Source organism: Hoplias malabaricus, chromosome 1, assembly GCF_029633855.1.
Source record: "Hoplias malabaricus isolate fHopMal1 chromosome 1, fHopMal1.hap1, whole genome shotgun sequence".
In the NCBI taxonomy this organism is placed as follows: Eukaryota; Metazoa; Chordata; class Actinopteri; order Characiformes; family Erythrinidae; genus Hoplias; species Hoplias malabaricus.
This window is the reverse complement of record NC_089800.1, coordinates 40028812-40053366: the sequence shown is the minus strand read 5'-3', so window position 1 is coordinate 40053366 and position 24555 is coordinate 40028812. Positions and strand designations below refer to the sequence as shown.

At 40.9% G+C, this 24555-nt stretch overlaps 1 protein-coding gene across 4 annotated transcripts in view; it reads right to left on the bottom strand.

The window, feature by feature from the left end:
• The window catches only part of auts2b (activator of transcription and developmental regulator AUTS2 b), a 29114-nt gene extending 12254 nt beyond the window's left edge, over positions 1–16860 (bottom strand). For 3 of the 4 annotated variants that reach the window (XM_066662544.1, XM_066662543.1, XM_066662541.1), the window contains exon 1: positions 2169–2643. The gene's annotated coding sequence lies outside the window, so the exon portion shown is untranslated. Of the gene's footprint in view, positions 1–2168; positions 2644–14439; positions 14516–16707 lie in introns of those variants that run through there. The other variant, XM_066662542.1, reaches the window with a different exon arrangement.
• Positions 16861–24555: the final 7695 nt, after the last annotated feature.

Here is a 24555-nt window from a genome sequence, read left to right as displayed (position 1 = left end):
CGCAGAGTGTACTACATTTTTACAGCACTCTTCTGGGGAGAGAGTGGGGGGTGGTTTCCTTCCTGCCATCCTCTAAAAGTTACATAGTGCTGTTTCTGCAGTGCTGATCCCAGAGTCACAATGACAAAGAAGGATCAATTAAGCTGTAATTTTAATGTAAAAATACCATCTAGTTTTCCTTTAAGCTTAATGTTGCTAATCTTTACTGGTGTGCAATGATTCAGACACACTGATATTGCATTTGTGTTTAAGCAATATGTTATGGCTACTTAAAATGTGTTTTGTAAAAAAGAGAGCAAAATGGACTGTGTTTTAACATGACCTGTACTCAGAGACAGGGGTTATTTAATCTTATTAATGCAAGCTAAAATGCAAAGCCACAATACGTTTGGAAAATTACAACACTGAGTTTTATTAATAGACCTCAGCGGGAGTAAAGCTCTGTCTCGGTCTGTGGTTTAAAAACAGGCCTAATAACTTAACATGAATGGATGTTATGTTAAGAGCTGAGTTCTGGGGAGAGCCATGTGCTACTTGGAAATCTGTGCTGACTGAGACTGCGGAGGTGATGACACTGTTACCAGGTAATTAGGTTTACGTGATCCTGTAGACTAATAGCTTCACATGTTTTCTTCTCTGACAGAGAGGGTTCAGGTTTGTTATTATGTCCATTTGTTTGCAGACACCATCTGCAGGATGTGGAAAACCCACTAGCTGCCTGCTTCCAAATGGAAAAATTAATAACTAGAATAATGTAGAGAGTAGAGAGACACACAGTGAAACTTTAAAGCACACCATAGTTTAGGGGCAAAAAAAGCAATAAAATATGCAGCCTGCCCCAGATTTCTGGCCCAAATTCCATTTTCTTTTCATCTCAGTTGTATCTCAGTAATCCAGCTATAAAGTCTGTGCTTCATAAAAATGACTGCAAGCTTTGATTTGATGTGAATGCTCTCTTTCACCAGAACCCTGCAAGAAGGTAAAATATACTCTGTTATGCAGCTCACTTAAATCAACAAACGAGATATTATGCTTTTTATCCACAAGAGAGCACTGTAAGGTGCACTGACAATGGATTTTTATTTTATTTTTTTGGGCATTATTACACGCCAGAAAGTTAATATCTAGCACTGATGTACCAAGTTAAAACAAAGCAATAAGATAATACTGTATATTACTATTGCAAAAAAAGGTATAGTGCAGTACTGCCTGTTAAGTGTTGAAATAAATCAACTGCGCTCAACTGAGACTGCATTTCATTCCAACAGCCAGGGTTCTCTAATCTTCTCAACCAGCTTCATCTCAAGCCAGGGCAGTCAAAACTACATTCCAGGAAGAATTTGTATTACCTGGAACTGAATTTGTCACCTCTGGTGCCCAGTGACTCTCTGGTTACAATAAAAGTGAATTAGTTCCGTGTAGGAATCTCACAACATTAAAATATCGGCAATCCATGATTCTAACTTCTCATGATGGACCCCCGAATGACAGGAAAACCACTCAACTCCATTCGGTTCACGTATCAACAGTGGAACATGTGGGTGTTTTGGGAATTATAAAATTCACTGTAGATTAGAGATTATTGGAAATGTGTGTGTACCATGCACTTCATCTACTGTCATGGATAGTGTAAAGGTGATCACTGATAACAGTCAAAGGCACAAACCTTATCACATCTCAGAAATACATGTATAGCTATCAATCAATCAACCAGCCAGCCAGTAAACAGGAGGCATATTCAACATTTTCCTTGCATTTTACATTTTCAAGTCCATAAAAAGTAACTATTGTGCGTGGCTTCACGCAAACTTCTCTTCGTCTCTTTCAATGAACCAGGCGGTTGGTTATATGTGAATGACCTCAGTTATTTTAATGATGAAACACTCCTTTTAACTTCAGTGGGAGGGGGCGGGGCTAAATTGCTGTAGGATTAAATAGGGGTGGGGTTATGGAAATTTGACGCTTTTTATGTCATCTAAAAAACAAACAAAATAAAAACAAAACAAAACAAAAAACAGATTGTTTTGCGGGTTAACCTGAATGTTCACATACTCTGTGCAACATTTTTATTTAAAAACAAACAAAAAATGAACGCATATTTTGAGCGTATGGCTGTAAATAAACAGGTGCTGAATTGTCGCTGGAACACTTTGATGGATGTAACTTACCGCGTTAATCTACAGAGCGATACAAGCGGGAACAGGAGGATCCTGCTGGTAACCGTACACCACCACGACCGTATAATCCACACAAGCACTGAGCAGAATCCAAAAGAAAAGGCACAGGGATTTCTCGGAGCTTTCGTTCCTGTTCTGTTCTCAGCTAAAACGGCTTCGGGAAGCGGAGTCGGCGATTATGAGTATCAAAAAAAGACAAAAGAGCCTCCACTTTGGAAATCGAGCGGCTGCCTCTACGCTGTCCGTGTTTATCCAACTTTACCTCTCTACAGACTCTGAAGAAAAAGGTTTCTTTCGCCGTCCTCCACCGAGAGCAGATGTCGTATCCGTTAAAATCCTACAGGTGAAGAGTAAAGTAGCGCAGGGGCTGTTTAAACAGCGAAACACATTGAATCCGAGTTCACTGAAACTTGCTCCACGATAAACTGTCACTCTGCCCAACGGTCGCCGAGAGAATCTCTCGTGCACGCGCACCAAGCTTCTGCATTCCACCCTCAGTCTCCACCCTCTCTTTCTTGCGCGCGCAATTTTTCTTTTCCCGCCCGTATTCCGACAAGTCCCGCCTCTCTCGCGTTACGATTGGTTGGTCTCTTCCTCAGTTCTGTGCTTGGATTGCCTGAAAAGACAGGCAGCGAGCTCCTGCGCCAGGATTGGCTAAAACCACAAAATCCCGCCTCCCTCATGTACTAGGATTGGCTAACAATTCAGAGGCATGTAGTAGACATATTTTAACGTTTCGCGTCTCATTATGCTTTCTCGTGGCTTCTTGCGTCACTGTATTGTTGTTTGACGCCATATTTGACTGTCTAATTTACATATAATAATATAAGAACAAAAACAGCAAGATTAAATGTGATTATTGACCAGTTTGTGAAAGTCCCCTTATTTACTACAGCATCAAGAACCTGCTCCTGTAAGTGGCTTCTTAAGAACCCTGTCCCATATAAAACACAACTTTTCGTTCTTCTATAGTCAGTGTGTTATCTCAGTGGGAGCATCAGTGGATGCTTCAGAAATTACTACTATCATACACTGTTCCAAACCTGATATGATTTTCCCAAAATGTGACTGGATCCTCCAAATAACAAGGTCAATATGGAGCCAAATTACAAATAATGCTACAAATCCTTCACATTACAATGACGCTGCATTGCATTGAAAATCTATAGTCAAACCTAAGTGCTATTTCACAAAACAATTTACTGAGACTGCAGTGTAAAACTCCCAGTGCCTCTTAAGGCCTCAGCATACTTCCAATGAATATGTTCACCTGGCCTGGCCTGGTGAGCAATTGCAGAGAAAACAAACAACCTCACATGTTGTGTGGAGGCTTTGCACACCTTGTTGTGCACATGGCAGTTGGGTGAATTCCATAGTCAAAGGTACTATACTGCAAATACTGTGACTGGTTCGCAGACAAAATGAAACTGTAGAAAGTATGAAAGCTTGTAAACTTGTGAGGGCACTTTTGGCTTTGTGCAAATGTCGCAAACTTGGTTTCATAGGAAGCATGCTGAGGCTTTTAAGTACCACCTTTATCAGATTTTGGTGTTTTGTGTGGGGTATTTATAATTATATATATATATATATATATAAAGCCAAGAATATTACATCTTTTTGACATCTTAAAATGTTTTATACACACTTGCAAGGTTCTTTAAAGCATTCAGGGGTTACCTTTTATTATTACAGCCAACAAAGGATCACCTATATTTGTTTATATTCTCTTAATGTACATTCTGCAAAATATATATCATGGACTATATCACAGTGTCACCAAACAATAAGGGAATGTTGCTTGTTAGTTGGGATTATGTTGAACATGCAAAATATACATTTAAATGCTTGCTAAATAATGTATTTATTATTTTTTTTTTTTTTTTTGACTTGCAGTAATCTTCACAAATAACCTTTTGAAGCATGGAATGTTACAGTAAAGTATGGACTCTTTCGTAATCACAGAGTCACATTTTGAAATAACAACATACTTTTCTTGTGTGTACGGTTATGTATTTCTTATGCAGTTATTGTGCTCTGGAACTGTGCAGAGACTTTGGACATGGATTAGAGATCATCTCGGACTAAATTACAGTAAAAAACGGTGGGTTAGTTTGAACCACGATTAGGTTCAGTCTAGGTTTGGGAAACAGTCCATAAACTACTGACCAATCCCAGGGAAAGAGAAGGCGGAGCTTACTGGAATACGGGTGGGAAACAAAAAGCTGTACCTTGCAGTGTACTCCACCATACACACTAATCACCTGTTCCAAGTCTTCGCCCTCTTTCTCCCTCCGTGGAGTAAAGCTGTCCTCCTGATTACAGGGACAGCATGAGTGGAGGGGAGTGTGGACAGGAACAGAATGCTGATGAGAGGCTTCTGGCTCACACTAAAATGAGAAGTTAAGTCTTTAAGTGAGACGGCGTCAACTCCAGATAATGGTGGTGGCACTAAAAGCTATGTATAAGCTCCAACTGATAAGTATACATCTTGTACACCTATACTCATAAACATTTACTATACTTGTTGTCATTTAAACTTAAATAAGTGAACACTCTAATCACAAAAACGTAGCATATTCTTTGTGTTCTCAGTATGAAAGGTGGACAGTACAGGGTTAGGTCTGACTGGCTCTAGCCCACCTCTGCAATAGGGCATTTTTCAAAAATGTTCGCCTAAAACAGTTACTAGCACAATGTAAGGTGCTCCGTTAGATATCTGAAGAGTTTAATGCCTCTAATTATTGCACAAAATGTAATCAAATAAATCGTTTTTTTTTAGATGTAAACCATTGTTTTAATTAGTCCTAGCAGACAGGTACATACTGTATGTTTTTTTTTTTTTTTTTTTTGGGTAAATTTTCAAATTAAACCCCTCTGAATGATTTTTATTTACATCTCTAACTAAGAAACTGGTGTGAGAATGATTCTTTAAATAGACTTGTACATATAAAATTGTCACTCTTTCTAATAATCTTTCTAATTTTGCCTGAGACACTATGAAATGGTGGCTGTTGGCTATTCAGTGGTACTATCCTGTGACAGACCAAGCAGCCCACAGCTCTTCCTGCAAGACTGACCATCAGCACTGAAAAGGTCACCTGACACCAACTCCACACAGAGCCGAAAAACCAACAAAGCAGGCGTACAATCACATGAAATCCTCCTTGAACCGTTTTCTCTGTGGGGAAATAGCCCTGTGGTCAATAACATCTACCCCAAAAAGAGGCCCGTAGGTGAAGATTAAGGCAAGCTGTGTGCACAGCAGCTTGCCTGCGGCTTCCCGTCCCCAAACACTCCTCTCCCAAACGCTCCCCAAAGGGCAGGGTTTGGTGGAGGAGAGACGGCGAAGGACTTCAAAGCCCGCAGGCTAGCCAGGCCAGCAGGGAGGTCTGTGCCTCTCCCTTTCCAGCTCGCCGGCCCGCCAGCCCTGTGGGGGTTTCTAATTGCATCTCGCAGTGCTCGAACAGAACAAGGCCTTGTTGGAGGCGCGGCGAGCTGTCCCGCTGGGACGGGGCTGTTATTTGCGACTCCTCAGCGGGACGCAGAGCCTCAGCAAGTCAGCAGGCCGAGGAGAAATGGGCTCCACTTCCTTCGGCTGATGACACACACTGGGAGACTGATCAAGAAGGGGGGAAAAAAAGTATATAGAACAGCAGGCGGCTGCCTTTTCCCTTCTTTTCCTTCCATCCCCAAGAAAATTGTCCAGATCTATTTGCCTGATGCTTGACTGACGCTTTGGTTGGTTTCCTGTTCAGCTTTCCGGGTGGAAAAGATCAGAATTACAAGAGGGATCTGAGGCCAGCATAACAAACCACATTTGCTCTTCGTTTCATTCAGTAATATGAATGGCAATAACTGCGATTTTATTTGGTTGCGTGACAATGATAACACAATGCATCTAAAATGTTATATGTCTATGTTTTTCAAGGATGTATCATATTATCTCTGTATCCGTAGCAGAATAGATCTGACGAATAAAAACATGACCTAATAAAAGAGGACAGGGGATTGCATTCAGATTTATGGCAAATGTGCACTTGCAACCCATGTTAGTGCCTCTACAGGACCATTACTAGCTAAAGAGAACATTCAACCCAAAAACACATTCTGTTCTGCTGTGGTTCAATATATAAGGTCCAATACACTGAACTGTATCCATGTTCCTATTTCTTTGCACACTGTGTGATTTGAATGATAAGTGGATAATGCTGAACATCTAAATACTTTGAGTCTGAGCTGGAGAGTGCTTGTGAAAGAACACTTGAAAATGAATGTTAAAGTCACTGAATATTCAAAAGCAGATTGTTTTTAATCAGGCGTTGGGCTTGGTTGGGGATTGTATGCAAAAGACATGCAAATGTGCAATAAACTAAAGACCACTCGACCTTGCATTGAATATATGCAGCTTGTATAGTTGGCGAACCAAACAATAGTCCTTTTTGTTTTACTACCACATCTTAACTCTGGCCTGGTCAGGAACAGTTTAAAGTTATGGGCTCAGATGTGCGTGAAACTCGTGTAGACATTTGGTGAGCAGAGAAAGTGCAGATACGATCCCCAAAGCGGTCCTTGGTTCACAATAAAGCTGTTTTCTGACTATTCATCAGACAAAACCATAGATCATTAGACCATTAATGTGTTCAGATTTGTCCATTGTTCACTCAGGCTTATCGACGAAGCGACTCCAATAGCCCTATTTCCTCATCGCTTGTTTTTAAAGCTTCAAGAAAATGATTACACTTCTCAAAAACTGTGAGTTTCTAATAAACGTGTAATTATTCTCAAAGGCTACAAACCTGAGGCAGACATAATCATGGAAAATGAGCTGCGGAGAGAGCGCGCGGGTCTCTTGATGAGGCGAGTGCCCATTTGCATGAATCCTTTCTAAATCATGTTTTTATGATAATGAACCAAAATGGTCTCATAACAATGTCGTACGGCAGTTCAGTACGCCTTCAAACTCACCACAAAAACGAAGCCAAAGAAGACCACAACATAGTCATATTTATGAGGGAAAAAAAAACGAAACGAGGCAAATCTTGTAGACCTGCCTCAAAGGCAAAGTCATTAGTGTTGCTTGGCCTGATTGTTTTCACCGATTTTCTGTCTGGAGGAGGACTAAATTGATGTCTTAGCCCTTCAGCTTGAGCCCGGCTATTAATTTCAGCGAGCAGGTCCGGCCTGATGGCCCAAAGAGAAGGAGAGCTGATTAAACGAGATAACTGTTAATGGGGATAGATTCCTCCATAGTGGCCCTCCGGAGCAGAGCATGTCCTCCATAACCATCGGCCTGTAATGGCCTGTGACTCTTATTGACTATTATTAATGGGCAATCGGCCTTGGAAAGAAGTATATCACCTCTGTGTATTGTGAGATGTGGGCTAAACTAGGGTCAAGACTCAAATGGCTTGCCTTTCCAGCCTCCTGCAAGTAAAAACTCCAGGCTCTATCCATCATTAAGAATGGACATATGCTAAGACCCTGGTCAACTAAGGTTATATTATGCGTTGCGGTCCGGCCGGCCCCCCGGGAAAAAAAAGGCTTTGATTGTCAACGTCGGACTAAGGAAATCAAAGGAATTGGGACTTCTTTGGAACCATAGCGAAACGCCAGTCCTCTTGGATTTCAAAGGCCATCTATCCACTGAAAAGGCTTCTCAAATGCCCTTTGGTTGGGATGATACAATGTTGCGTCTGCTCCGTGCGGGATAAATTAAGCATGTGAAAGTTTTAGTGAAATCCCCATTTTCCAGCTAATCAAATCTCGCCTAATCAAATTAGAAGCCATAATTCCCGAGGATGCGCGGCACAAAAGTGCATTATTCCTGCCTTGGGAGCTGAAAGAGGGAAATCAGCGTGATGCCATTCCCCTCTGCTTCAGTGGCCCTGAATTGAATCGCTCTTCCGACTGACCCGGGACTAAGAGGCAGGGTCGGGGTAAACTTTGGCAGTGTTTAGGTTCCCAGCTCATTAAAGAGCTGCCTCAGTGGCCTCCTCCCGAGACCGCTCAGCCGTTCATTAACGAGCCACTTGTGTAATTTTCCCTGGACATCTGTGACGAACAGGCTCTTTTCCAATGCCACACACAAAAAAGCACCTCTCACAATGAAGCGTATTTTCCCCCCGCCTGCCAGGCTGATGGACAACATGAACAAGCTTATTCGTGACAAAGTTGAAAAATTCGAATCTTCTCATTAACTCGTCCTGAGGGGGCACGGATTAAATACTGATACCAACTGGGTGTCTGGCACCACCTAACCCATCCTTCTTTATGTGCATCTTGGAGTGACAGTCGCAATATTTGTTCCCATGTGTGAGGAGCTGACCAGAGCATTGTATATTCAGTGTGGAATCTGCTAACATATTGGCAATTGGTGTTGAGCAGCAGGTTCATGTGACAATCTTGGCGCCACAGCATGAATGCGGTATGAATGTAAGAAGTGGACTGCCCTGATGTTTCACTCGACGCTTTGCACATCACCCTTCTTCTGGGCTCCAATACATGTGACAGCTAATGAATATGGCCCTTTAGATGTCTTGAATTGTTCCTTTCCATTCATTGCCCCCAGTGTTAACAGCCCTTTATACGGATTCTTAACACCTATTGCATAGTCTCTCAAGGTCACTCTGCTGGCTCGGAGAGATGGAGAAGGAAAAGGGGGAGAAAAAAAAACCTGAGAGCCTCAATCCCTATTCATTTGTCACATTTGCATGCATGCCTCTATACTCCATCAGACAAAGAGCATGGTAGCTTAGTCATTGCCCCCTACCAATTACAAATGAGTCCATTAAGCTGTCTGCATCGGGCCCAGCCTCTTCATGGTAATGGCTTGTGAGATTTCCATCATAATCACGCAGCTCCCATTGCAGCTATGAGTGCGGATGGAAGAGGAGAGGCAGCAAAGAGGTTCTTTTTTTTTCAGATTTGGGGTTTTCAGAAAGATACCATAAGATGCTTCAAGCTTGGAAAAAGAAGCGGATATCGCCCGTCGTCTATCTTTTCTTTCCCTTGTTGTCTTGCCTCCAATGGTACATCTTGTCCTTGCAACTAAATGCGGTTTAGGGTTGTATGCAGTCATCAATCAGTGACCTAAACAGAAGTTTTCAAGTGCTATGGCTGTCCAGGGCAAGCTGGGATAAGGCCCTTTTTGTTTAACCCTCACCTTTGCCTCCAAAGCCTTTGAACCTGGCACCTGGTACCTGGTACGGCACCATAAGCCTGCTCTTTTGTGTACAGGGATGCCCCTTCTCTCCTCTCCCCACTGCAGGAGTTAAAGTGCTATTGCTTGATCTCTCTATATTTCACAGCCCGGCACACTCCCCGAGCAGTAGCCCTATATGCTGAGAATGATTGCAGCGATCACCTTGAGGACATCTAGACCAGCGCTAATGCAGTGCCCTAGCCCGCGGAGAGCATGAAGAAAGATGATGGGACTTGGGAGGTATTAATCACTAGGACAGTGAGAGGCTCAGCCTCGAGCCACCGAGGGCTCTGGATAAGCTCATGAAATTGCACTGCCCTCCGCAGGGTCCTCATGTCTCACCGTTTTATGGCAGCCGAATCCCGGAGGAGGCCGCTAGCCTCTAAACCCGTGCCGTCAGAAATGATCTATGACCGTCATTAACAGAAAATATCACTTCAGTCGACCCATGATCTTGCTCCGCTAAGGGTCATATTATCTGCGAAGAACAAATTACGCTCCCTCCAAGTACATTCAAATAGCCCCAGCTAAAAAAAAGGAAAAACAGTAGCGCGGAGATGGTGATATGTCATCTCTGACAATAGCCTCTGGTGCAATGGCGATGAAAACACACGGGAGAAATCATGAGTTGACAGGGTGGTAAGGTTCTCTTGTACCCTCTGTCAGCCGCCAGCAAACACACTCGCTGAACTGAAGCCTAAGACTCCCACTTGCACACACACACATTTGTACACCACAAAGAAATAATTGGTTTGAACAAAAGGGGCTAATTGATGACATCTCTCACTTTATATCTCAGCGGGGTCATCACACTAATGATTGTTTAGCAAGCACTCAACTGTTTAAGCGTAAGAAACTAAACAAATTAGTCTAAACCCAAAATAAGACATGTTGATATCTTGTGTAGAAAATTACAAGACTGTGCAAATGTCAGAGACCACCCTTTCAATTTCTGCCCATTTCTAGCCAAACAGTGATTACATCCAGGTTATTTAAGTATACTATAACAGTAATTATAAAATTCAAATATATTTATTACTGTGACTCTGAATTGGATTATGCATCAAAGAAGATGGTGATGTTGATGAAATATATTTATTTCTAAATATTTCTGTATGTATTTTGTGTGTCCATCCATTGTATTTCTAGCAGCTCCCGTCCTTCTCTGGAGACCTGCATACAATTATTGTAAGAAATTCTACTGGGATATTTGTTCATTTCTCTGAAGTCCAGTTTTAAGGCTGGGTTGAAATTCCTGCTTCTCGTGAGGCACATATTCCCAAACACATGATGAGGTCTGGGCTCTGGGGAGGCCAGTCCATTGATTGGGGAACCTCAGACCTGTCTTCATTTGCACATTCTCTTTTCTTTCCTTTCCTTTTCAACAGTAATGACATTTTGGCCAATTAACAGTGAGGAGTTGTCTTCGGAAGGTGGAAGCATGGACAGATGTAGATTTTTAATCAGGAGGTTTTCTCTGATGAGGACAGATATGGTCATCTGCCACTGCTTTCATGGTTCTTAGAAATCCCCCATTCTCTGTAGCTTATAATGTTTTTGAACACCAGAGTATTTTCACTTTGGCTTTATCCCCACCCTCATGCAGCCCATATTCCAGTCAACTCAGAAATATGTCCTGAACTAAAGACCAGCTTGTACTTAATGGCCGATCTGACTGCAAGTGAAGGGTGGGATGAAGGGCGGTCCCTATCTTTTGCACTGTATGTCTCGATTTGCTGTAGCCGTGGGAGAGCACGGTTAATAGCCTTTTTGACAAATGAACTCTGAACAACCTCTCGTACCTGTCAGGGGGTTCGTTTCAATGTTCAATTGAATGTGCAATTAAAAGCGTGGCGCTGCTTTTGGTTAACGCCTCTCACTCGATGATGTACAGCCATAAAAACCTGTCAATGAGCGGCGGCCATTATCATGCGCCATTTACCGTAATAACGGAATAACGGCCTGAAATTTCCATACTCGAGGCAACACAAGTAACAACACGAGCCCTTCATAAATTGGTTCTGCATTTCGCCTGTGGATTTGATCTTTTTTTTTTTATATAAAGGAGGGATGGTGGTGGGTGGTGGGGCTGCACAGAAGAGCTCGCGAGCTCTCCCGCCCAATATCAATTTCAAGGTCCATTTACTGCCTCATCCCCGCCGCGGCGGACAGACGGCGGCGCCCTGACCGCGCGCATATGGCGCAGGGCTGCGAGTCCGCTGGAGCCGCTAATGACGACGGCGGCTCGCGCGCGTGCCAGAACCGGGGCCTCCACCGGTGCACCGTAATTGACAGGCGCACGCGCCCCCGCCGAGCTCAAACGGCGCGCGCGCGCTCGCTCTCATTCACACGCACAGGCTCGGGCGCGCGGCTCAGCGGGGGCAGGGCCATCCAATTTACAGCTCTGTCCAGCGCCGCCCCCGGGAGCCGTCTCCTGGCCGAGGATGATGAGCCTCTCCAGCAGCTCATGCATTATGGAGCGGCGAGAGACAGGAGAACTACTGCCAACGCCCTCCCCTCCCGCCTTTCCCCGCCGTGAACGATCCGTGCCTCGGCCGCAAACACGGAGCAGAGCCCTGTAAACACCCAAAAAGTGCGATAGTATCCGTATCATAAGAGAAGTCAGCTACTTGAAGGTGTAGCCATTGTGTGGTTTGCATAGAGGCTTAACCTCCGTATAAAGACTGGCCTATAGAATTGGGGCACTGGAGCACGTGCACATACAAGCATAAAGTCAACATGCTCAAAGTCAAGTGTCAGCTAGAGGTATATAAGACCCCCACAGCAATGGCATCTCTTTAATACAAGTAGTCATTCAGAATCACGTTATTTAGACTGAACACTTTAAAATCCTCCAAAAAATATTCCAAAATTTAGAGTAAAGGCCCACTGCACCTACTACAGAGAATATAACACTTTGCCATTAAATGGATGATTTAGAGTTCCAAAATCAAAACTTAAAGGTGATGTGCACAAATTTTTATAAAATTCTTAGAAAGTTTCATTAACATCTGCTGCTCTCCAGTCTGTATGAGCGCTTGAAACAACTCTAATGTGTTTACGAAACCAGTAAACTGGTACAAAACAAAACTAATAATATCTCAGTCTGGTGTGCTCGGCTTTTCTCTCTGGTTATGGCTTATAGAGTATTATAAAGACCTCCAAATGTTTAAAAGCATGAACCGAGATCAGGATATTCCTTTATTTCTGCTCCATAGGTGGTTAATATTGACTTATTTTTGCTATAGGTGGAACGGACTGTACTGAAAGTAAACATAGACCTAACGTGCTACAGAACAAAACAACTCGAGTTACAAATGAGTTTCTGGAAATAAAAACATACTAGTTAAACTTCAGCCACGTACAAACAACAGTCCTTTCTCTCCTCAAACTTACCATTCCACCTTAAAAGAAAGCGAACTAAACGTAAACAAAGCAGAGAACAGCATTTCACAAACTGTAAATAGTGTCTATGTTTGAAAACAAAAAAGATCAAAAAGTAAAGAATAAGTTACTTGAACTTCTTACACACTTCAAATGTCTGTGTTTCTGGTGGAACTGTTTGAATCTGCATTAAAAACATGGAAAAAACAGGGAAAATTAGTATGTGGCACTGTTAGCTTGAGGCTAAAACAACACAGGAAATCGCATAAAATCTTGATAGCTAAATGAACAGTATAGCTGCAGTGGTAATTTTGTGGGCAACTGTTTATAATGTATTTTTTCAACTACATGCTGTTATATAATAATATTTCCATAATTATATGACCATAAATTACTGTATACAACATGGCTGCATAATGCAGTGCTGTGTGCCTAAAAGTTTAAGTTCTTACCAGTAGTTGCTTGACAATAATCACATACTTCATATGATTCTTGTTTTTTTTTTTTTTTTAGTCGAGGAATTGTTTATCACAATTGTTGTTAGTTACATAAAGGTGCACTAGGTGCTTTCACAGGAGTTCCTGTCTGCTACTGTAGGTCACTTGCCTAGCTGCCAGAAAATAGGTATCCCAAACACCCACTAGTGCACAAGTGCATTAGTCAAGGCGACCTCCAGCAGCCAAGCACACAAACCACAACAATAAATACAACCAGTCTAGACCTGACAGCAGTATTTTATACAGGATGGCTTAGACACAGAATACACTTGTGTCAATGCCACTGGTAAAATAATTTAAGTCAAGTTTTTAATATTTTACAGTTAATTTATACTGGAAAATGAAAGAAATCGTCTAGTACGCCTTTCAAAGATTTACTGAAATGTGTTAGTTCTACTATAGAAGCCAGTAAGTCTTGAGGCATATGTTACAGTGATTTTACAATAGATGGAGGGTTTTTCAAACATCCCATTTACCAGTATATAACCATAGTACCACATGCCACCACCTATTTTGGGGGTTATTGACTTAATGAATTACATTTATATTGGATGTACACTGTCAAAAATGAAACAAGTGTTTCTGTAAGAGATATTTTATGGTTCTTCCAAATAAAAGCTTTTTAAACTATATCTAACTTATGAACACATATATATGATGAACCGAAAGCATAGAATGTGTACTTTGAACAGAACAGAAGTCTGTTTGCTCCAGAGAGCTAGGAGTGAGAAAGAATCCATATCGTATTGCACCATGCTTTTGTCATTGAAGACAATAGTGGTGACTTCTAATGGTTAAAAAGCGTTGAAAAGGAAAAACAACTTGCGTTGGCCTTGTTTCCTTTTTGGATGAAGCCTATAAGGACATTAAACTCTCGCAGCCAAAATACTTTCCCGTCAATCTGTGAAGGCAGACGCTTCACAATCAGGAATGCATTAGAAATTCTGTCAATATGTGTGTTGGCGTAGGCCTTGATTGCTACCCTGGAGCTTCTCGCCGAAGAGGGTCTGTGCCTGGTGAGATTGCGCCTCTCCGCTCGGCTCCTGCATGCTTATGAGAGAGCGGACCACTGCTGGCCCACCGCTGAGGATGCCTTGGCACGCAGTTGCGCTGAAACAAATTGTGTGCTGTGATAGCTCTGCGTGAGGCTTGGCTTCACTAGCGTCCTTGGGATGCTTACCATCTGTCAGTTCTATAGCTGTGCTCGGATACATTGCATCAGAAGAAAGACACTCAGCACTCTGCACTGCACGTCACTGTTGAAGAGAGTAAAAAAAACACACTGGCATTTACAGTTAACAGGGGATTTGAGACAGAATACAACACGTTATAATAGCACTAAGGAATATAAAGAATACATAAAATATCATTCAAATGATGCGTACTAGACACCAGATGTCTTTGTAGTCCACAAAAGACATGACAATGGTAGAGTATTTGTCTTGTTTTGACAAGCCACAATTTCAGAATAAGGAAACATGTATTTAACCTCTGGCACAACATGCAGCACATAATTAACCCCATCCCCCTAAACTCATGTAATCAATTCCGAATGGGAGGGAAGATGGTTAAATTCAGCCTGGCAGAGAAAAAAAAACAAAAACGACTTCACTGAAGACTGCATTCATTCCTAACGCCCTGGGAATTCAACATCAACTCTGATGGTCAGTTGGTCCAGCAGGGTCTTGCCTGCAACCCCTTTGATGATTCTGTCTCTCAAAATGCAATTAACCCTGATCTCCCTCTATTTGGCCCCAAGGGGCCAGGGTTCCCGCAGGGGCTGGGGGCATGAAGTGCCGAAGGGTCGTCCGTCAGCTCTGTGGCAGATGGCACGGGCTGCTAATACCCAGCGGAGTGGAAAGGAAAGGTTTAGAAACTCATGCTGTTCACCAAGCAAGCTAGCTATGAGGTCAGCAGAAAACATCAGGGATAGGGTAGGGGAAAGATAAGCATGTGTTTTTAGATAGGGAGATACTGTGGCTCTAAATCTTTACACAGGCAAAGGCAGATTATTTGTTACCTTTATATTATACATTAATGATATATGAGCAATATAACAACACAACAATAAAACCCAAAAGTTAAGCATAAGTAGCTCTCTGAACATAAAAATTAAAAATATGTTTTGGGAATAAAACAAGAAAAAATGAATTGTTCTAAATAATGTATTAGGAGATAAACATTTTAAATGTTTTCCCCAATTTTGGTGAAGTAGGGGGTGTTATTTAAAAAAAAAAATACTGTTAATACAGTTAAACTTTATGTCATAAAAATATGGGACCCCACATAAAATGACTATATAACTGATATACATTTTTGACATATAACTTTATGATATACTGTACCTTACTATAACTATTTCCTCTAGTTAAAGGAACACTATGTCATAGGTTTAACTAAACATTTCAGCTTCAGCGAGATGCTTCTCTGACCTGTGATAGGGAGAAAAGGGCCTATGCCATTGCTATTCTGGGCTCAGCACTGCACTCTGTAACTTTTGGAGTAGGGTAGGAAACCAGCCCCACCTCCCTCCCCCTTCCAGTTGATTTCAGTACAGTGCTGTAAAAATGTATTTCTCTAGAGGAAGGGCCAGGTGCAAAAAAAAAATGTAAAAAATCTTACCTAGTGTTGCTTTAAAACTAAGATCTTCTACATTGGTTCGTGTTCCACAGCATTAGCACAAAGCATGTGATACTTCACAAAAAGGAAATGTACTGTTTCAGTTCGAACGGTGAGATGACCAATCTAGTAGTAGCAGAGTAATTATTCTAATGACGTATATTTAAAGGGCGGAGTCAGTGAATCATTATGTCGTTATGGGTGGAGCTACAGCTAGTATCAATAGAGTAAGACATACAGTTAATTTACACTGAGATGTTGAAGTGTATAACAATATTGATTTTACTGGTAGATTGGCTCAGTTTACTGTTAGTTACTGTAAATGTTACAGGAGGTCATTTATTTTATTATACACACACACACACACACACACGTCTGCTAAAGGCCTGAAGGATGGCCCATAACAAGCCATTATCTCCCGCTTCTCATGCTTTTAGTAACACCCTGAGGTGGAATTTTGCAAATGGCTTGTGACAGGTGAGATTCGCCGCGGTGTTTACCACCCTGAACATGTCAGTCTCTAACACAGTCTTTTGGCTTTCCCTGACGGCGATGATACCCGCCAGTGACAGCTTACTTGACATTTACGCACTCCCGATTCCCGTCGGCTAATGGCTACGCCTCATCTCCCCGGGGCTCGGCAAGCAGGCCGGCCGATAACAAACCTGTCAGGAAGGCTTGGGCGCCAAGATAAATCCCGGGCCGTGTGAGAAATTAGCCGTTCGATTGGAGAATATGGCGCCTGACACGAGCTTGGGTGACAGATGATTTTTTTCTTTACACGGTGCGCACTAAATGGAAGTCGCCACGGCAGCTGATTAGGTCTTACCGGGGCGGTTTCGAGTGAGCGCCTTTTTTCATTTCACGTCTCTCCAAGGAGCCGACATCAAAGGAGATCACTGAGGTTTGCTGCGGTTAGTCGCCTGTCAGCCCAGGCTGAAGGAACGTGGTGGGAGGAAGCAGGCGGGGGGCGGAGGAAAGTGGCTACGATAACACAGATGCTCGAGCTGCTCCCGAGATGAGAGACGACAAATTAGGCCCACACAAGCGAAGGCACAGGCTGCTAATACATTCAGGCAGATTACAGACAAGCAGCAAGCCAGCTGCTCGTCAGCAGCTAATCCCCCGAACACCTCCTATGTTTTTTCATCGTACAGAACCACAACCTGATTGTTCTCAAGTTCCATACACCCTCAATGTCACAAATGATTACAGAGTTGAGGGGTAGGGGGGGATTACATTGGGAATCTAATCTTGCAGATTAAGGATTACCCAATTAAAATTGTAATCACTAATCGGAAGGATTAGGCCTCAGTGATGTATTGACAAACAGAAATTCAGTCTGTTAAAATGTGATACACCACAGAGTGGCATTAACCACTGGCTTTACTTCTGTCAAATAACCATAAAATCCTTGCTCTTAACTCACCAGTGTTTCTTTACATTTCATATTGAGATGTGCTGTAGCCTTTGCTAGGTGTAATCCTAGAAGTACTTAATTCTCTGTAGTATTTCTAATCTCATTTGGTCTCTTTACTATAACAATTCTGGATTTAAAATTTTATATTCTTTTTCGTACCCACCCCTGCAGCTCTCCTATCCCACAGATGCTCCACCTACAGATGGGGTCTTTTGTAGAAGGATCTGTTGCCAGTTTGGACAACCATCATGATGCTTGGAACTTGTAGCAAAGCACTCAGCTTTTACCAGAATACATACATATTCTGTGTTGTTAATTTAAATCAACACTAGGTATTTTTTTTTCCTTCCTGGGGCTCGTAAATGTACGTGCTCATAAGTGTAAAAGTACGCACCTCCAAATGTTACATAGTGTAGTTTCTTCAATGCTCAGACTGGTGAACATATGGTTTTGAAGCTGTAATTTCAAAGTAAAAATATCACAATGTTCATTTAAAATATATACGTAGTAAAAGAAGAAGTATAGATGTAGAAGGAGAAGTGATTCATTGTTAATACCCTTGGGGAAATTGAGTCTCTGCATGTAAACCATCTGTGGCATTGAACACACATACAAACGCTAGTGAGCAATATTTTGGCCCAAACACACACACACACACACACAGAACAGCTGGCAGCCAGAGTATAGGAAATATCTGGGAGAGAGGTACCTTGCTTAAGGGCACCTCAGCCATGTATATTGAGGGAGAAGAAAGCATGATTCTTTAATTTCCGCAACCCCATACTTCCTGCTGGGATTTAGGCCATGGCTGCACCCATATATCAAAGTTTCTGTAATCTACCAGGAAATAACTAGAAAATATTGTGGTTTCTTTCCTTGTTTTACCAAGAGTAAGTACATGGGGAAGAGTAGCATATTCTCTAATGTATTCATATATAGACACATGGATTATTATTGTTACACTTCTGCTTAAACCGAGTCTGTTGGCACAGTGCAATAAATGACCACAAGCCTAAAGAAATCAACATTTAAAGGTGACATTAATGATTGTAATGAATAAACACTTTTATAAAGTTCAGAAGATGTTTTGTCTCCGTTTGCCCGCTTTAAACCAGTCTAAGGTGTTTACGAAGCCCAGGTCTCAGTAAATGAGTAAATAACCAAAGTGGTCAGACATGCTAGGCTTCCTCTCTCTGTACATGGCAGAAAAATGGGAAAGGACCCTCTAAATGCTGAAAATCATGAAAAGGGATGAAGATATTGCATTGTGTGTAATACTGATTTATTTTTGCAGTGTCAGATTATTTAAATAAGAACCCACTCTAAATTTGTGAGAATGCTAAATGCGTGAAAGTAAACACAGAACGAGAGTGCTACAAAGCTAAACAACTCGAGTTACAAATGTGTTCCTGTGGTACTTCAAACAATGAATAAAAACTTACAGACAATTTACACATCAGCCATGTACAAATGTCTTTAAGCATACCGTTTCACCTTGATGCAAAGATTCGGAATGTAAGCAAAACAGAGAACAATGCAGTTCCCCACAATTGCAGACGTTCCCATTAAGGCTTTTTTTTCACTTCACATTCAAAAACAAGAACTGACCCAAAAAGGACCCAATGTAGTCCAAGTTCTATTGCCAAATTTAGAAACCTCTGTAGTCAGAATGAGATCAATGAACTTTTATATTATGCAGCTGGTCATTTTGAGTGATATACTATTGTGTGCTCATACACTTGTGCAAATGTATATTATAAGAATAACTTTTTTTGCTCTGTTAAGTGTGAAAATATGAGCAGAAACACTCTTTGGAGATGAGCATGAATGCTAAATGCATTTGCAACTAAATGTAACTCTGTAGTGCAGACATATAAACTGGAAACTTAATATTAATTTAGCGACTAAATATAGCTACAATTGCTACAACATATATCTAGTGTAAAAGAGACTGATGCTAGTGTTATGTAGAGCCTGTCAACGTTTTAAATGTTGCTGTGATCTAACACATTGGTGGACAGGATGCCTTTGTCTGTATTTAATCTTATTCTAATCATTTACTCCTTAATCTATTTTGTGCATACCGGTAATACTTTCAATACTGAAAGATCACTGACCACCTACATATTTCATTACAAAGGAAACTTTGTTAGTCCTGTTTAACTGGATTTAGTCAGACATTGTATAGTGAGGGGAGAGTTCATTGGTTGGAAAATGAGTAGGAAACCTTATTTGACTTAACAGTGCTGTCTATTAACAAGTAAAGTCCCCACCTTCTATAAAAATAGCTGGTGAAACCCCAAACAGATAAAGTTCTTTCTCCAAGATATGTGCATAAGCAGTAGACAAAACAAACTGGACAGTCTGTGTTTATCAGTGATTTCACTTGTTTTTGAAATGTAAATGAGGGTTTCTGGCTCTGATTTATAGGTCTGTCTTCATTCAAAGAGATAAGAGCCTGGTCTTGTAACTGCCCAGAGGCATTTCCAAGATGGCCACGGAGTGAACAGACTTTCCTATGAGGATTTTGATTACGTGCAGTGCATTAGGTAAAATTTGACATTTAAAAAATCATTGTATTTTTTTAAATTTTACAACATTTTCATTAAAAATTTATAATAAAATAAATACAAAAATTAATATATTTCTTTATGTTTTCGTTTTTGGGTGGTGGATCATGGACACTGTACTGACACTGATGTGGTGGGGATGTGTTAGTGTGTGTTGTGCTGATACAAGTGGATCAGACACAGCAGTGCTGCTAGAGTTTTTAAAGCCCTCATTGTCACTACTGGACTGAGAATAGCCCACCGACCGTAAACATCCAGACACAGCTGTGCCACTTGAGTTTTTAAACACTGTGTCCACTCAGTTAGACACATCTAACTCTTGGTCCACCTTGTAGTAGGTAAAGTCAGAGTTATTGCACAGTTTGTGTTGGTCGTCCTCTTGTTCTTCATCAGTGGACACAGGACACTGTTGGCTGGGTAATGTGTGTTGTGCTTCTACTTAAGCACTAAGAATGAACCACCAACTAAATCATACCTGCTCCGTGGTGGTCCTGTGGAGGTCCTGTCCATTGAAGAGCAAGGTAAAATAGGGATAATTAAGTATGAATAGAAAAAAATATATATAAACATAAGACAGAACATTTGCGGATATACTATAAATGAAAAAAAAGTTTTTCAATATAATTTTTAAAAGACTAGGGCCTTAAAAAGAAATGAAACCCATAAAGAACCTCAGGACAGAGTTATTTCTGAATCAATTTTGCTTTCCAGTTCCTAGTTACCAAATCATTAGCATGGACTATAGGGAACTAGATCTGGGGTCAACACTCCTTTCTCTCTCAATTGAAGCCCAGATGGTGCTCATTAAATATGGCATATCCATCCATTTACTGGCTGAGTGACCATTCAAACCAGACAAGCCCATTAGAGGCCAAAAATCAGTATCAGAAAGAAGCAGCTCCTGTAAATGATAACCTGTGTGATGAGCCCGAGACAAATCAATAATAATCATAATTACAGTTCATACCCATCATATTGATCGACAGGCTTTTCTCTGCAACTTCTTCAGACTTAGGTCTTTGCTCCTCTATGCAGCATCAACCTGACAACCAAAAATATACATATATTTAGTTTTAATTAACAGGTTGTTATTATTTATGCCTGGGAAACCCTTTCCTGTAGGTGTTTGTTCATAAAGACATGGCATCTGCATAGGCATTTATAGAGCCTTACTCTGTTGCTTTGAATGTTGATGTTTATGTAGATTTACATAGGTTCAATTTCAAGAAAGGTGCTGTAGGTGTCATGAAGCCTCATGAACAAACCGCTGCATTAATGTGTTAACTTTAATTGTTCATTCGTCCAAATGCTTTATGGCCCTCATCCAGTGGTTTCTTGTTTTGGCCGCGTGGAACACCTTGGCTGACAGCTCCTCGTATATTGGTGTTCATTTACTCATAGATCTCATTTACTGGGACATAAGTCTGTAATTGGATGAGGCTTTGTGATCAGATGTTCTCCAGGAGAAGCTGATTCCACTCTTTCTGACCTCCCTAATCTGCTAAGCTCAACTCAGGTCAAGCTGGGTTAATGGGCTGCTGTCCCCACCCGCCGTTCCTGGGTCAGCAAACAACCGGCATATGGTCTGCACACAAGAGTGGACGCACATGAGAGCTGCCCTCGCAATGACACAGATTACACATTACAGTATGTACTATAAACATGACCTATTGATAAACCAATTAAGCCTTGTGTGCTTAACCGCAAGCGAATATGAGAGACTTATTTTTTTCCCTGAGGTTCTGCTGATGCAAAGGCGTATCAGGTAACTCCACCGCTGATAAAAATCGTTACTCTGACTGTAATCGTTCCAATTTACCGGAAGGTTGATTTTCTTTTCCTCCTTGGGGAAATGGCTAATAAAACATGATCTTCCAGCACAAAGATCTCTGTCAACATTATCACCGCCGTTCCCTATTCAAGCCCAGATAATGAGTTTCTGATCCCTTTTGAACTGCCCATTTCGCCATGGCCTCATTCCAGCACAACTACTTTAATGTTTTTCTACTTCATTGTACCATTGCAGATGTCAGTTATTAGGCTTTTATTATTACAATAGTGCTGTGCATTGTGATGATGGCACTACATATTGCAAGAAAGATGGCTTGTATTGTTGAAAGATGGCTTGTAAGAGTAGCAGTGCTATGCAAAAGTCAAATGTACATTCAAAATGGCCATGAATTACAAGTTAAATATCTTTCATGTAGATATTCTATAAAAATGAAATATGATCAACTGACAAAACGACAGAGAATGAAAAAAAGAATGTGAATTAAGCTAAAAAATGCAAAATATTAAAACATATAGAGAAAATGGGATTTTACAATGGGAAAGTGGGGAAAGGTTACATAGTTTTTTATCCACTATTGCCCACTGTAAGGCCATTTCTGAGAAAATAAAATAGACACAAACAAAGAGTAAGAGTTTATGGACTGAGGAGTCTAAATTACTTGGATCATGAAAAATTTTATTTAGATTTTTATTGGTGTGAATATATATCTGTGTTTCTTTTAAAAACCCAAAGCAGGTTTTCTGAAAGATTGGAAGCTATAATAACAACAGAGAATAGAACTGTATGACATATAAACTATTTATACATTTATAAACTATTTCCCTAAATAAATAAATAAATATATTAATAAATAAATGTGTCTTAGATGTAACTTTTCAACTTCACCTTCATTCAGAAAACACTGACGTTTTTGAATATGTAATTGGTCACCATTTCTACACATGTGCTGCTCAAATACAACTTGAAAGCTCCACAATGCAATGTAATGGGATCCATTCCTTACTGTGACTGTCTGAATCTGCCTTTGAAACACTGCAGTTTAAGTGGAAATGCTCAAACATGGCAATGTTACTTCGCTTATATTACATCTTCTACCATACAAACATCACACAGACATGTTAAGAAGGTAAAAAAAACTTGAGATAGATTAAAGGGGGTCTTCAGGATCTTCTTCAGCTAAAAAAATAAGTTTTGCTGCTTTGCATGGTAGCATAGCAAACCTTAATGTAACATGATCAAAGATTAGCATGCATGACTTCCACTAGACACTTTTGTTGTGACTCGTAGCTCACACGCATGCAGGGATCCATCAGAACTCTCATATTGAAATAAAAATGTGATATTTATTAGAGGGCGTATTAGCATACGGCAGCTTCCTGCAATATCACCTCTGCAAAGGCCAATAGTGTGATAACGATTAAAAAAAGATGTATTGTGCTGGCATTCTGTACGAAATAAAGAGTTAATGTGATTTTGTCTTGGAGCAATCCAAGTGCATTTTGCTGTGAGTGCTGACAGCTTTGCAATCAATATACTTTTGCCAGCAATGTGTTATCCATCGCATAGAAAACACTTGCCTCTACCTGAATTGTTAATCTGTTTGACAGACAGCTACATTATAATGATATGAAGCAAAGATGATTACTTTCCTGCCCCATCCTACATGACGCTAATGACTTCCTGACACACACACACACACACACACAAACACAGATTTATGCCTCTTAGACACTGCTGGTAAAGGAACAGTCTGAAGCTTTCACCCTCCGTTTTTCAGTTTGTTCCCCCTCTGATTTTAGTGTTTCTGCGAATGCTTCTAAAGTGCAAGCCGCAAAACACACTCCTCACTTCTGTGGAGGCTATAATTGCATCTAGTTTCGGGTTCAAATTGGTCTTGTACAACCGCAAGCATAAAAATGTCCTTGGGTTATAGTGTGAATGATGATATCTTCATAGCTACTATGCTGGCTGTGCTAGCATCAGTTACCCATGTTAATGCGCCTGAGAGAGAGGATGTGGTATAGATATTTATCACTGCCCACGAGCACGGAGCAGTAAACTAGTCCCAGGCGAACTGTAAGGCTACATGTGCTCTGTTCTTTATCAGCTCTTAGCATACGATGGAAATAATAGCACAACTGCTGGAGAACACTCTTGAAGCATTAGCAGTATATTAAATTTCTGAAAGCAATTCAACAGCCTTACCAAAAATGTATGGAAGTATATTTTTGTATCTTATGTGACTAGAGAACATTATATTTAGAGACATTCTGGACTTAAAGGAGCTCTTTGAGCAAATAATTTGTATTATGGTCGGTTTTCAGGAGGAAGACTGTTTGGAGCAGATTTTTAAGTTGCAGGCCCACCTTCAATAGGGTAATAGTAGACGATAAGGAGCTCTTGTGGTTATAGTTTACCCAATAGTGTTTTTAATTGGGCCTACCAGAAAGTAAACAACTTGCTCAGTTCTCACTTTTCTATTGGTTCTATTGTTAGTAACAAAAACATTATGTTACAGTATTCTCTGTGGCTGTGGTACTCATATCATGCAATGCTTGTTGGTCTCCAGCACAGTGTCACTCAGCAAGGAAATTTAAGTCAGACTTAAGATAACACTTTATAATACAGCCTGGGTTTAAGTTTGTACTTTTCCCATATGTACAGTATATTTTTCCTGTAGTTACAGTGTAATATGCCACGTTTTAGACTCTACTTTCCTAATTACAGTGCAACTTCTTCTTAAGAATCAGTACATCTTACTGAGCGGTTCTTACCTGTACTAAAATGATCAACAAGAGAGTAACAATTGAGGATTTAGAGCCTACCCTTTGAGTTCCGAAAACTTCAACAATGTAACAACATATTTTTTATATTGTCGCTGTCCAATTAAAAATA